At 44.8% G+C, this 6,712-nt stretch overlaps 1 pseudogene; it reads left to right on the top strand.

Annotated features, from left to right (window-relative positions):
- Positions 1–6,028: 6,028 nt before the first annotated feature.
- On the top strand, positions 6,029–6,146 carry LOC126089700 (5S ribosomal RNA; annotated as a pseudogene).
- The last annotated feature ends 566 nt before the right edge of the window (positions 6,147–6,712 follow it).

The following is a 6,712-nucleotide window of genomic DNA, read 5'->3' on the forward strand; positions in this document are numbered from 1 at the left end:
TTTGCGTGGCACTATCACAGCACAGGCCTACATTGATGTTTTAAGAACCTTCTTGCTTCCTACTGTTGAAGAGCAATTCGGGGATGGCGATTGCACCTTTCAACACAGTCGATAACCTGTTCATAATGCACGACCTGTGGTGGAGTTGTTACACGACAATAACATCCCTGCAATGGACTGGCCTGCACAGAGTCCTGACATGAATCCTATAGAACTCCTTTGGGATGTTTTGGAACACCGACTTCGCGCCAGGCCTCACCGAACGACATCGATACCTCTCGTCAGTGAAGCACTCCGTGAAGAATGGGCTGCCGTTTCCCAAGAAACCTTCCAGCACCTGATTGAACGTATTCCTGCGAGAGTGGAAGCTGTCATCAAGGTTAAGGGTTGGCCACCACCATACTGAATTCCAGCATTACCGATGGATGGTGCGATGAACTTGAATGTCAATTTTAGCCAGATATCCGGATACTTTTGATCTCATAGTATACCTTTATGAATGCTCTTCGCCGATGAGAGCAACACTGGCAACCCACCCACCCCCTGCCTGTATGGAGCGTGGGGGATGAAATAACAATAAAGAAGAAAAACAAATGTCCATACCCAACGAAACTTTAATCGCCTTCCCTTAACCGATAATGAAATCCGTCCCACCAGATCTAGCAGATTTCTGCCACCCTCCCTTCCACTCTTCTCCACCCACTTCCTAAATCTTGGTTCGAAACCGCATCCGTCTTCACTCTTCTCAGATTTGTCCTCCAAACATTCATCCATCCAACTACCACCCCCGCTCTCCTACGCACTAGCCTTGGATGCTACGTACTCATGATACCTTATCTCTGGCAATATACATGCGCTCATCCCTTCACTCATTTACGTATCTACTTTAATCAGTCAACAAATCGGTCTTTTATGTTTTATCGTGTGCAACTGTCTAGCAGCTTTTATACGTGTGCAATACCCATTTTACATTCATGTGTAGTCTGTATTTTAACACTAAAATCAGCCTTTTATATTTTAATATATGCAAAATATTCATTTTTTCAATCGCCATGCTCAGTTTTTATAATATGTTATTCAAATTTTTGCTTCCATGTGAGTGAAGAGCGGCAAGTTGTACCCGCTGACAACCCACCTCGCGATGATTTAGGGCGAGAGTACTGAAATAACTTTAAAGAAAAACAAAAAAATGAACGTCCATAATGCACGAGGATGGAGTCTGCTGCCCGACAAAGCCGAAAAGTTTTTGACTGAGATGTATAGTTGTGGCTTACAGGTGCCATATATAAATGAATTTTTGGAGGGTGTAATTGCCACACAGTCTTACAAATAACGAGTTATGTTATAAACTATTCTCACAGGTGTCTGCTAAAATTTTTGCGAAATCGCGATTTCAGGAGTCCATAATTGTCAGTTACCCGTTTTTAGATAAATGAGTTGTTCAGTATTCAGACGTGTTACGTCACAAGAACAAAATTTCGTACATGGCGCAAAAACTTGTTATATCTCAGAGAGTAGGTGATGGTTATCCAAGTGACATCTAGAAGTGTATACAATTATGTAATGAATAAAAATTCTGTACTCCAGATTCCAAGGAGAAGGTGGGGGGTGGCAAAAGCCTCCTCTTGGAAAGTCGGTTCATCAGAAAAACGAACTTTTTCAGTGTAGTCACTGTTTGCATAGGTTCAGTCCAGCATTTGCTAGCAAACTTATCATCTATCTGAAGAGATTGCAGCAGTTGCATAGTACTCTGAGGCATGACTTTAGTCATCAATAATATATTCTCCTTAACTTTTAACAATAGTCTGCCAACGCTGGGGTAAATTACCGATTCCGCGACAGTATAAATGACATGGTTTTAAGAGGAAGAGCTCGTCGAGCCGTGTTCGGAGCCCATTTTTATCCGGAGAGGAAGTGCTTCGAAAGTTGTTCGATAGAGAACGGAAAAGGTTAAAATCTGAGGGCGGAAGATCAGGTTAATAATGTGGGTGCGGAATGACTTCCACCCAATTCTAGTATAGTGTTTTTCGTCAGTCTGACAGAATGCATATGGGCGTTATCGTGTAGCATCACTTCATGTAGTCGGTCGTTGTTCTTGGACTGCGTCTCCAATACACCTCAGTTGCCGACCGTTAATGTCATCAGTTATGGTCACATGTCGGCGAAGTAATTTGTAGTACACCACACCGTCGCCGTTCCAAAAAAAAAAATGGCCCTGAGCACTGAGGTCATCAGTCCCCTAGAACTTAGAACTACTTAAACCTAACTAACCTAAGGGCATCACACACATCCATGCCTGAGGCAGGATTCGAACCTGCGACCGTAGCGGTCGCTTGGCTCCAGACTGTAGCGCCTAGAACCGCTCGGCCACTCCAGCGGGCTCGCCGTTCCACCAGATGCGTAATATTATCTTCTGTGTATGCGCGCAGGTCGTTGTACGTTGAGTTGCTGCCTTGTTTTGGTTAAACTATTCCTTACTCTTCCTTAAGTTAGCATAAAGACAAAACTTCTTGTCACCAGTAATGATACAGGATAGGAATGGTCGGTGTTATTCACGAGCCAATTGATGTCAAGCGATTAGAGATCACATATGGCCACATACAGCTGTTTTTTGTGATTTCGGCTTATAGCAAGCGGTGCGCATGCATCCGATTTTTGAAACTTCCCCACTGCATGCAAATGTCGCAAAGATTGTGGAATGATCACTGTTCTTCGCATTTGCCAGTTCTCGAGTACACTGACGTGGTTCATTGTGGATTAATGCCTTTAAACGATTTTCATCTAAGGCCGAGGTCTTTCTGAACGTGGAGAGTCACTAATGTCAAACAAACCTCCTTGAAACGAGTAAATCATTTTCTTGCCGTGCTCTGTCCAATGCCATTATCCCCACACATGGCGCAAATGTTTCTGGATGCCTCCGCTGCTGTCACCCCTCTATTGATCTCAAACAGAAGAATATGTCGAAAATGTTCCGATTCCTCCGCTTGGCACTCCACTTTCTAGAGTCCACAGCTCGACTCATTATCTCCAAATGACAAACTGAAAATATGGAAATCCAAATAGGAACAGTAAACTACAAATAAAAACTGACAATCGATAGATAAACCCATAGCAACCGGAATACCTACATGCAAAACAAAAACACTACGAACTTATGCACCAACCTAATAGACGACTGTGTTTCATGAATGTGCGAAACACTATGCGTATTCTACTGCATAGACGCAATTGTTTCAGCACGACCACTGTAACAACAGAGAGAGAAAAGAAATCGGATGCTGTCAGAGTACATGAAGTAATTTGAGAAACGTCCATTAACATGTGAAAGTGTGTTAATAAAAAGCTTTGAGTTAAGCTATCATGTGTAACAAGCCGCACAGCTGTCTCAAACAAGTGAAGTCGTTATGCTCACCCTGTATACAGGGTGGTCCATTGATCATGACCGCGCCAAATATCTCACGAAATAAGCATCAAACGAAAAAACTACAAACAACGAAACTTGTCTAGCTTCAAGGGAGAAACCAGATGGCACTACGGTTGGCCCGCTAGATGGCGCTGCCATTGGTCAAACGGATATCAACTGCGTTTTTTAAAAATAGGAACCTCCATTTTTTATTACATATTCGTGTAGTACGTAAAGAAATATGAATGTTTTAGTTGGACCACTTTCTTCGCTTTGTGATAGATGGCGCTGCAATAGTAACAAACATGTGGCTCACAATTTTAAACGAACAGTTGGTAACATGTAGGTTTTTTAAATTAAAATACAGAAGGTAGGTACGTTTGAACATTTTATTTCGGTTGTTTCAATGTGATGCATGTAGCTTTGTGAATTTATCATTTCTGAGGACGCATGCTGTTACAGCGTGATTACCTGTAAATACCACATTAACGCAATAAATGCTCAAAATGATGTCCGTCAACCTCAGTGCATTTGGTATTACGTGTAACGACATTCCCCTCAACAGCGAGTGGTTCGCCTTCCGTAATGTTCGCACATGCATTGACAATGCGCTGACGCATGTTGTCAGGCGTTATCGGTGGATCACGATAGCAAATATCCTTCAACTTTTCCCACAGAAAGGAATCCGGGGACGTCAGAACCGGTGAACGTGCGAAGCGCGGTATGGTGCTTCGACAACCAATCCATCTGTCATGAAATATGGTATTCAATACCGCTTCAACCGCACGCGAGCTATGTGCCGGACATCCAACATGTTGGAAGTACATCGCCATTCTGTCATGCAGTGAAACATCTTGTAGTAACATCGGTAGGACATTACGTAGGAAATTAGCATACATTGCACCATTTAGATTGCCATCGATAAAATAGGGGCCAATTATCCTTCCTCCCATAATGCCGCACCATACATTAACCCGCCAAGGTCGCTGATGTTCCACCTGTCGCAGCCATCGTAGATTTTCCGTTGCCCAGTGGTGCATATTATGCCGGTTTACGTTACCGCTGTTGGTGAATGACGCTTCGTCGCTAAATAGAACGCCTGCAAAAAATCTGTCTTCGTCCCGTAATTTCTCTTGTACCCAGTGGCAGAACTGTACACGACGTTCAAAGTCGTCGCCATGCAATTCCTGGTGCATAGACATATGGTACGGGTGCAATGGATGTTGATGCATTCTCAACACCGACATTTTTGAGAGTCCCGATTCTCGCGCAATTTGTCTGCTACTGATGTGCGGAAGAGCCGCGACAGCAGCTAAAACACCTACTTGGGCATCATCATTTGTTGCAGGTCGTGGTTGACGTATCACATGTGGCTGAACCCTTCCTGTTTCCTTAAATAACATAACTATCCGGCAAACGGTCCGGACACTTGGATGATGTCGTCCAGGATACCGAGCAGCATAGATAGCACACGCCCGTTGGGCATTTTGATCACAATAGCCATACATCACCACGATATCGACCTTTTCCGCAATTGGTAAACGGTCCATTTTAACATGGGTAATGTATCACGAAGCAAATGCCGTCCGCACTGGCGGAATGTTACGTGACTATCACAAAGCGAAAAAAGTGGTTCAACTAAAACATTCATATTTCTTTACATACTACACGAATATGTAATAAAAATGGGGTTTCCTATTTAAAAAACGCAGTTGATATCCGTTTGACCTATGGCAGCGCCATCTAGCGGGCCAACCATAGCGGCATCTGATTTCCCCCTTCTAGCTAAACGAGTTTCGTTCTTTGTAGTTTTATCGTTTGACGCTTATTTCGTGAGATATTTGGCCCGGTCACTATCAATGGACCACCCTGTATAATCGGAGCATAGACGAAGGGGGAATCATTCTAGCGACGATATGGACAATAAATGGGGAAGGTCACTGACATAAGCGTCTTTGGGAAAGACCAGATAGTCATGATCCAGCATTTAAGAACGAGCATCTCGAAACGTGAAGCTGGTAGGGTGTTGGAGCACTACTGTCGTGAACATACAGGGTGAACAGTAATGAAATTGTCAAACTGCAAAGACGGATTCCTGACTGGAAATGGAGGAAAAAAGGTCCTCTGAACATGTGTCCGTGAATCGACTGTGTGCATACAAGGGCAACAAATCGTCCCAGAATACAGTACAGAGCTGCATCGCTTCCACGTCGTAACAGATATTCAAAGTGGCCTCCATAAGAATGCACTTGATAGGGATAGTAGCGGTTGTCATGTAGGATACACCTGATCATACTCTTGCTTACACCGTGTTGGCGGGCTACTTTCCAGGAGCTTGTGCTATAATTGGTCTCAGTGTCCTGTAGACCCTAGTCCCCCAAACCTGGTTTACGCACAGTCCGCCGAATTCCTGCACGTTCATTTGTCATAAAGGACCTGTGATCAAACACCAACGCCCAAAAAGGGCTTGAAATGTTGCGTGATGTAGTTGGTGTCTATGATGGTACTTGTTTTGGTACATCCGCGCTGCCTCTCGACCGTTTCCATCTCCTTGGCCGTACACAGACACCATCCCGGCTCATTCCCAACACGAATACCGGATTATTCTGCCGCTTACAGTATGCTGCCAACGGCCTTGCCACAGTGGTAGTACCGGTTCCCGTCGGATCACCGAAGTTAAGCGCTGTCGGGCTGGGCTAGCACTGGGATTGGTGACCTTCCGGTCTGCCGAGCGCTGTTGGCAAGCGGGGTGCACTCATTCCTTGTGAGGCAAACTGATGAGCTACTAGATTGAGAAGTAGCGGCTCCGGTCTCGGAAACTGACATATGGCCGGGAGAGCGGTGTGCTGACCACATGCCCCTCCATATCAGCATTCAGTGACGCCTATGGGCTGAGGATTACACGGCGGCCGGTCGGTACCATTGGGCCTTCATGGCCTGTTCCAGAAGAGTTTGGTTTAGCATACTTTTACAGTACGCTGCGTCAATCATACAGCCTGCAACAAGGAATACACGACACGTGGTCGGAAGAAGTCATTCGCCTGCATTATCTATCGTAGCAACGAAGCTTTTCTGGATACTACGAGGCTTTGTTCATCCATTTCCAGTCAGGAACCCGTCCCTGCAGTTTATCGGTGTATTAATGTCCTCTCTGTATATGGTAAGTGGTTGAAGAATGGTTATACCTCGAGCAGATGATAAGATGTTGGACGTCCACGCCTCAGCAGAGAACATGGAGGTCAGATGTTTGCCCACTATGTGAAGCAGGACAAACGGCGATCTGTGGCAGATATGTCGAGAGACTACAAT

The sequence above is a fragment of the Schistocerca cancellata genome, chromosome 6 (assembly GCF_023864275.1).
Source record: "Schistocerca cancellata isolate TAMUIC-IGC-003103 chromosome 6, iqSchCanc2.1, whole genome shotgun sequence".
NCBI lineage: Eukaryota > Metazoa > Arthropoda > Insecta > Orthoptera > Acrididae > Schistocerca > Schistocerca cancellata.